Genomic DNA, 8,531 nt, shown 5'->3' with positions numbered 1-8,531 from the left:
TGATTGTTTGGTTGTTCAAGATAAATGACTATTCTAAGGACACTTTGTTTAGCAATTGTGCCTTCTTCACAACAGAGAATGATAAATGTCACGACCTCTGCAGGAGCTCAAATAGACCCCTGGCTGTTCTTGAGAAAGACCTGATGATTGTTACCTTCCTGCCTTAATGCATATGCTTATGTCCTCCCAGGGCTTGCTTGTCATGTAGAAATAAAGACATACTGAGACCCTCATCAGGACATACTTGCACCTCAACCAAGTGTCTGTGTCTCCTCATTCCCTCTTCCCCTCATCCCTCCATTTCGCCAGCGCCGTCTTGTCCTTCGGGGACCCTGCCCCGGTTGGAGCTGGACTCCGGCACCTCGCAGTCCCCTTTTATGAGAAGTTGGGCTCCTCGAGGAAGGAGAAAGGAATTGCATTTACTGAGCACCTGCTGGAGTGATGTGAGGCCCTGCAATGCTCCCGTGACTGAAGCAAGTGATCTCCATTAATGACACTCTAGAGATGTTACTCCTACTCTGTGGTGGAGAACCCTAATGTTGGCGTGTTGACGGCTCCTTGACCTGGCTCTGGTTATTCCTAGAGGTGTTTTTTTCCTTCCTCTTTACTACTTTGGAGTCTTAGAACCCAAATAATTGACGATGCTTCTGGCTTCGTAGGGATGGCAAGCCTACCTGGAAGTCAGTCCACGGCTGCAATTCCACAAAAGTGGAATGCTTTTTGTTGGTGCCACCATCTCTCTTGTTGACCATGGAATCTCCGCTACCATCATCAGGATCTGTGCTCTAGGAGGAGACAGAAAATGACCGTGTGCCGTTGGTAGGACCCTGGAGATGGCTATAAATGTGGGGCGAGTTGATTTGGAACACAGGAATTTCATTCTACATTGTCCTATTTTTTGTGGTTTGCTTTTTGGTAAAGTCAATGAACTAGGCAGCAGGTGGTCTTCAGTTATTTCAAATCTAGTTTGCTGAAACGTCATGGCTCCATTTGTCATTTGGCCTTTTTCCTTCCATAGGTATGTACAGCTTTCAGAACTCTTGTATTGGAAAGCTCGAAGGCTCTGGACTGTCAGTGAGTGTCCTGTTGTTTCTCTTTTTTAATAAAAGCAAGATAAAGCTTTGAGTTAAGCAGAATATATTTCTAAATTTAAAAATGAAAAAAAGGCAAAATGTGTTTGTTTGGATTTATGAATGATCAGGAGCCTAGGTTCAGGCCAGAAACCCAAACTGCCTCACTAATATCAGTGAGGTGACCTTGACATTTGCTCCAGATGAGTCTGCTCTGCTTAAGCCTGCCTGACTGGCAGGCAGGCCATAGTTTTACCCTAGTAGTAGTTTTTCTATGACCACAATAGAATGATTCACTTTGAAAATAATTTGACTGGTTCCTTTACCCCTGCCAAGGATCGGGGATATAAGTGCAGCAGTGAGTTTTCACGAGCTAGAGTCAACTGGTCTGATCCTCAGAGAGAGCTGTGTACATTCTAGGAAATTTCAACCGTAGATGAAAATAAAATGAACTATGGCCAATGATGATCTTTCATCCACAGAGAAACACTTTTCTGAGTTAGCTGACTCTCTTCTGGGTGATTTCCATTATTTTGAATTGTGACCTGTGTATAAGCGCAGTTCGTATCCATGAAGAGAATCACAGAATCACAACATGAACTCCCATGAACTGGGGAAGAAACATACCATCACATGTCATCATCTTCCTCTCTGAGTTCCCACCAATAGGTGACCTTTACAATAACGATTCCTGGGCCTCCCCTGGTGGAGCAGCAGTTGAGCCCTGGGCTGCAAAGCTGCCCACGCAGCCTCTCCAGCGCTAGTTCGATCCCCGGCCCCCAGTGAGGGTCCCACATGGCACGACAGACCTGTCGCCTGCTGACCCATCAGCAGTGTATTTCGTCAGTCTGCCTGTTCAGCTCCCCGCCCTGGTGCTGGTGAATTCTTTCACCCTCCCGCGCTTCTGATTGTACCCAGTGCTTGTGTAAATAAATAAATAAATAAATCTTAAAAAAAATAACGATTCCCCATGCTCTTCACGACACGGTCTCACATAATGGTGTATTTGGAAATGTAGCATGAAAACATGATTTTCATTTTGTCTGGTATGTGAAATATTAATCAGTCCTATTCGATTCATTTTCTATGGAGACTCTTTCAACAAGATGTGGGCAAGATGATCTCCAGGATTGGCTGCAGCTAGAGCCTCCTGCTGTCACTGCTGTATCGTGTTCCACTGGACGCCAAGTCCATTCTTGTCCACTGCACACTAGGTGAGTTCATTCCTGTTTTCTATCCATGCTGGAATAACACTATCTCGAGAATTTTGTATTCCACTTTCTTGACTGAACATGGTCACATTTGATAAATTGAGATGGTTTCCAATCATTTCTTCCTGTAAATCAAGAGCCAGGGGACATTTTCATGAATCAAGATGTCTATTAAATATTTATATATGCACAGAAGAATTGGGATGCAGGGCAGAGGGGTGTGTGTGTGTGTACGCACAGGGCTTGGTGGGGGGTGGGTGGATGGTGAGAGGATCCACCAGAGACAGAGTGGGCGGCAGAACAGGTCCACTGACTGAAATCCTCTGCTGAGGGGAGCAGCGGGGAGGCAGGAGGGTCGCTGCACCATGTGGCTAGCTCCTTGGCCAGGGATTGCATTCAGGACAGAGTGGCTGCAGAGAGCTTCATAGTGCTGAGACTATATACCCCTTGCGCCACCAGGAAGGCCCCTCATTTGTGTTCTTTGGGTAGATCCCTAGGAGCGGAATTGCCAGGTCATGTGGAAGATCCATTTTCAGTCTTTTCAGGAACGCGCATGCTTCTTTCCATAGTGTCCGGACTAGTCTAGTTCACACTCCCACCAACAGTGTAACAGGGTCCTTTTCTCCACATCCTCACCAGCACTTGTGTGTGTGTGTGTGTGTGTGTGTGTGTTTTAACTGTGGGACATTCTCACAGTTGTGAGGTGAGGTCATGTCTCATTATGGTTTGGTTTGCATTTCCCTGATGATAAATGATGGAATTTTTTCATGTGCCTATTGGCCATCTGTTTGTCTTCTTTGGAGAAGTGACTCTTTAGCTAATTTTCCCATTTTTGATTGGTTGTTTTCATTTTGTTGAGTTGCATAAGTCCTTTGTAGGTCTTTGATATTAATTCCTTATCAGGTATAGGGTGTGCAAGTATTTTCTCCCATTCAGACCGTGTCTCTTTGTTTGGGTCACTGTCTTTTTTGCCATACAGAAAATTTTTAGTTTGATATAGTATCCGTTGTTTACTTTCTCCTTTACATGTTTCTGAGATTTATGTTAGGGAGCATTTTGCATAGGTTTTTCTCTCTATATTTGATGTTTTCAGGTCTTATATCTGAGTCTTTTATCCATTTTGAGTTGATTTTCATGTGTGATGTGAGATCATGGTCTAGTTTCATTATTTTACACGTGGCAGTCAATTTTCCAGAACCCTTTATTGAAGAGGCTTTCCTTGTTCCAGTGTATGGACTTTGCTCCTGTCTTATATATGAATTGTCCCAAAACATGTGGCTTTATTTCTGGGCTCTCAATTCTGTTCCATTAATCTGTGTGTCTGTCTTTGTTCCATTACCATGCTGCTTTAACTACTCTGGCTTTACAGTATAATTGGAAATCAGGAGTGAGATACTTTCATTTCCCCCCTTTAATATCAAGAAAGCTTTGGCTCTTTGGGGTCTTTTGTGTTTTCTTATAAACTTCAGTAATCTTTATTCTGTTTCTTTGAAGAACGCCATTGGGATATTTATTGGGATTGCATCGAATGTCTAAATTGCTTTGGGTTGGATGGCCATTTTGACAGCATTGATTCCTCCAACCCATGAGCTGGGTATATTTTTCTATTTACTTAATGGAAGGAGGATGGCAACAGATGATCTAGGGTGTGTGGGCCAGGCTGAATTTCAGTCTCTGTCCTTGGAGTAATGGATAGCGACATAATCCTTGTTGTTAACGTTCACAGGGTTTACAGGGTGACACTAAGAGTTTCTTGTGTTTTTTTTTTAAATAATTAAGAATGTCTGACTCCTTGCCCCCCCCCCACCAAAAAATCTCTTTCCCTCATATGAATTACCTCTGCGTTCTGGCAGGAATTTTCACATTATGCATAGGAATATAATAAAAATGAACATAAAATTCTGCCCGACAAGCATAAAACAAAATGAAATCTTTGGGAATAAAATTTATTTAATAAATAAGATTAATTAAATGTTGGGAAGAACAGTTAATAGTTTAATGGAAAGTATATTTTTTATATATATATAGTATATTTTCTTCTGGATAACATGTAAAGCATGCTGATCATCGCTTTTATTATTAAAGAATGTTGAATATTTCATCTGGCCATGGTTTTACCCTGATCTCCTGACGAGGGCTTGGGGTTCATTTCCCGGGAGGTGTGCATAACGCATCACATTAAATCTGGAAGAAGGTACTGCTCAGTTTCCCCTTTATATCCAAAAGGGGTGACGTGGCCACCGTGGATTTTGCAAGTGGAACTTGTAATCCTTCGGCCCTTGCTCCTGTGAGTCTACGTCCCTAGGCGTCCCCACACAATCACTTTTTATTCCTTTCCACATGAATTTTGGGGGTGGGGTCTCTCTTCCTTCAAATATGTCACTGGAATTTTGATGGGGATTATTCCGATCCTTTAGATAACTCTGCATAATGTCGACAGCTTAATATTAGGGATTGCAGTCCTGGCTAGTGTGTCCAGTTCTATTGGGCCGAGTGACTGTGTCATGAAAGAGTGTTAACTGTTGTCTCATTCTTTGTCTACGTGGGTGGCTATGATCATGCGGTTTTCACCCTCGATTCTGCTACTCTGGAGTCTTGCATTGAGAGTTTTTCATGTATTGGGTCTCCCTTTTAATTCCAGCACGTTCTCCCAGTTGTTCATGCGGTAAAGTTGTTAAAGGTCCTTTTCTATTCAGTGTGCATCGTTTATTCAGGACTCTGCACCCATGTTCATGATGGTGCAGTTGAAATGCTCCTCATTAGTCCTATCTTTTTTTTTTAAGCGTTATTTATTTATGCACACAAGAACTGGGGTACAGGCCAGAGGCGTGGGGGTGCTGAGAGGATTCACCAGAGACAGAGTGGGGAACAGAACGGGCAGACCGACTGAAATACACTGCTGAAGGGAGCAGTGGGCAAGACAGGAGAGGTGTGCTGGGTCACCTCCTTGGCCAGGGATTGAGCTTCTTAGGGACCTTCTCGTGGCCTACACGCGCACACACGCACATTGTCATGTTGCTGATACATATTGAATCCGACATGTGAAGACATTGAGACGTCGGTCAGGAATGACAGAACGGTTGGAAAAGAAGTGCGGGTGTTTACACCGTGCGCATGGGGAGGCAGGCTGTGTGTGTGCCCAGGGACGCATTTCGTGGTGTTACTGGCCTGGGCGGCACTTGCTTATTTTTCGGCCCAGCGGCGATTACTCCTGAAACGGGGCTGTTTGTCGGAGGCGCCTGCCGGGGAGCGGCGCCCGCAATTCCATGTCGCGATCCTCAGGAGACGCTGCCGGCCGCGCCCGCTCAGGCCTTTCAAGAAACATTCCGAGGGGACGGGGACTCGGGCCTGGCGGCCTCCAGCGGACTCGGGGCGAGCGCGGCGGGGGCGGGTGGACTGGGGGCGGAGGCGCAGCCCCCCCGGGAGCGACCCAGCCCGCCCTTCACCGGCGACCGGGACGGCCGAGCGCGGACCCCGGGGCGCCCTCCGTGGAGCTGCCCCGCCGCGGCCGCCGAGGAGTTGCCCCTTCTCGCCCTCGCCAGGAGGCAGCGCCCGAGCCCCAGAGGAGGGGGAGTGTGAGGAGCCCAAGTCCATGGCGACACCACGCGTTCCTGCCTTCCCATCGCGGCCCTGCAGCAGTTCCTGCGCCCCGAGTCTTCAGGGCCTCGCCCACTTCCCCAAGGCCCCTCAACGCCACCCTCAGGACGCGCCTCCGGACGGCACCCTGGCCGCGCACGGGCTTGTGGGAAATGTAGTCTCTGGGGCCACGCGCTTCCGCCTGAGGCGCCGGGGCTCCGCTTCCGGGCTCTGCGCAGGCGCGGCCCCGCCCCCTCGGCCTCAGCCATCACTGTTGATGACAGGGGCGTGCACCACCCCCAGTCTCTGCAGCTTGGCCGGACCCCAACCCCTAACCACCACACCACGGAAGAGACTCCGGGATGTCAGAGTCTGGGCCACACCTTGTTGCACCATGATTTGCAAAGAGAAACATGATATGTGGGGCCAAGAGCCTTCATTTTTCTCATAATGTATTTGGGTGATAGCTGCTCTTTTTTTTAAAGATTTCTTGTGTATGCATACGAGAGCTGGGGCACAGGCCAGAGATGCGGGGCGGGGGCGGGGGCGGGGGAGTGGTGAGAGGATTCACCAGAGACAGAGTGGGGAGCAGAACAGGCAGATTGACTGAAGGACACTGCTGAGGGGAGCAGCGGGCGAGTCAGGAGAGGTCTTCTGCGCCATGAGGGATGCTCCCTGGCCAGCTGGGCATCGAACTCTGCAGCAGCCTGTGGGTTGCTTCACAGTGAGGTGCTTAACCCCCTGCGCCACCAGGCAGGCCCCATAACAGTTGCTTTTAATGTTTGCAATAGGATCCATTTCAGGATCTCCAGGTAAATGATGTTTTAGTCATGCTTTATTTTATTTTATTTTATTTTTTTACAGATTTATTTACTTATGAACACAAGAGCTGGGCTGCAGGGCAGAGGTGCGGGGGTGGGGGTAAGGGGATTCACCAGAGAAAGAGTGGGGGACAGAACAGGTAGACTGACTGAAATCCACTGCTGAGGTGAGCAGCGGGGAGACAGGAGAGGTCTGCGGCGCCCTGGGGGTCACCTTTCTGGCTGGGGATGGGATGTTGGCACCAGATGACGTGTAGAGTCCCTTCGTGGTTGCCAAAATGTTGTAGGTTGTTGAGTGCGTGCGGGTCCTGGGGCTCACTCTGGGGAAGGTGTCCCCAGAGCTCCCGTTTCAGCGGCACACGGTGACTTCCCCAGGCATGTTTCTCCATGAGACAGCGACATTAGTTCTATTTGAAGAGCAGGTTTATTAGGGAAAAGGAAAGGGACAGGTTTTGCTGAGAGAGGCCCACATGGTTGCAGGCGGGCGGCCTTGACAGGTCACGGCAGGCAGGAGGCTGTTGCCCTGCAGAGGGAGAGAGAGTTGGTGAAAAGAGGCTCCTGCATAGTCACAGGTGGGCAGCCTGTGCCCCGAGCCTGTGCAGAGACTGCCCCGATTCAGTCCTTTCCTCTTTGGGAGGGGTCGCTCCTCCCTGGAGTGGCTGCTTGTGGCTGATGTTGGGTAACAGGCAACACTACAGAAGGACCAGAGATTCCAGGGTGGGCCCAATCTCCATATCTTTCCCCGCAGGCCTGTGCGCCACTCCCTAGAGCATCTCAGCCTGCTTGGGTCTCCTGCCTAGTGACAAGGCACTGGTGCTTAAGGGTCATGACCTCCACAGCTGGGATAATGGTCATGTGATTCTCCTTGACCCCCACCTCCTTGTGTGAGTCAGGTTTTAGGCTTGTGAGGCCTCCTTCCCCGTCTTTCCATTCTTGTCCTCCATCAGATGGAACTCGTGCGGATGGCTTCGTAGTGCTGTGCTTAACCCCTGCGCCATCCTGGAGGGCCCAAACCTTGCTTTTATATCAGCTTCAGGTAAGGGGATTTTTAACCATGATTTAAAAAAAAATCTTTCCCAGAAATTTAAGCAACCTTGTTTGCTGTTTTAATGACTTGCAGATATTTTAGGGTCTGGCTGCGGTGGACACTGTCGGTGAAAGGCTGGGAGTCCCGGAGCCTGTAACAGACCCGCCTGTCCTCCTGCCCCAGCCCGCCTGCCCCAGCCCACTGTGACCTGCTCATTAGCTGGAATTATGTTGGCACAAGGCCTGGGGGTGGACTACAAGCTTCAGGGAATGTCTGATGGACTTTCTCTGGCCAGGAGCCTGACTTGTGCGCCCCAGATGACCAGGTGAGCTCTTGGAAGTCTCCTGCTTCTCTACCCCCTGCTTGCTTTAAGGTGCAAATGTGCCCCTGCCGGGGCGATGGGTGCCCTGTCGCCCAATGGCTCCGGGCTCGGACTTTGGAAAAAAGATCACCTCTGGGCCTGCGGGATAAATAAGACGAAATTCTTCCATTACCTCTTACGGTCTAAAAATCAAAAGGTAGAATGTCCTAATTCTAAATGCAAATAAAGTGAGGCGTGTGAAGAATTGTATTTAGGGCCTCCCTGGTGGCGCAGGCGGTCAAGGGTCGCACTGTGAAGCTGTCCACAGCCTCTGCACCCCAGTTCGATCTGGTCGGCCGGCGAGAATCCCACATGGCAAGCAGACCTCTCCTGTTCTCCCTGCTCCCCTCAGCAGTGTATTTCAGTCTGGCTGGCTGTTCTGCTCCCCGCTCTGTCTCTGGTGAATCCTCTCACCCTCCTGCCCATCTGGTCTGTACCCAGTTCTTGTATAAAAATAAAAATAAA

The 8,531-nt window shown here is 49.0% G+C and overlaps 1 long non-coding RNA gene across 1 annotated transcript; it reads left to right on the top strand.

Annotated features, from left to right (window-relative positions):
* Positions 1–1,031: 1,031 nt before the first annotated feature.
* On the top strand, positions 1,032–8,072 carry LOC119239422 (uncharacterized). Its single transcript, XR_008550851.1, has 4 exons — positions 1,032–1,074; positions 2,163–2,284; positions 7,626–7,714; positions 7,799–8,072. It is a non-coding gene; the product is annotated as an uncharacterized LOC119239422 (long non-coding RNA).
* The last annotated feature ends 459 nt before the right edge of the window (positions 8,073–8,531 follow it).

This window comes from Talpa occidentalis, unplaced genomic scaffold (genome assembly GCF_014898055.3).
Source record: "Talpa occidentalis isolate TD23 unplaced genomic scaffold, MPIMG_talOcc4v2.1 talOcc4.11, whole genome shotgun sequence".
NCBI classification, from domain to species: Eukaryota; Metazoa; Chordata; class Mammalia; order Eulipotyphla; family Talpidae; genus Talpa; species Talpa occidentalis.
This window is presented reverse-complemented; position numbering and strand designations above follow the sequence as displayed.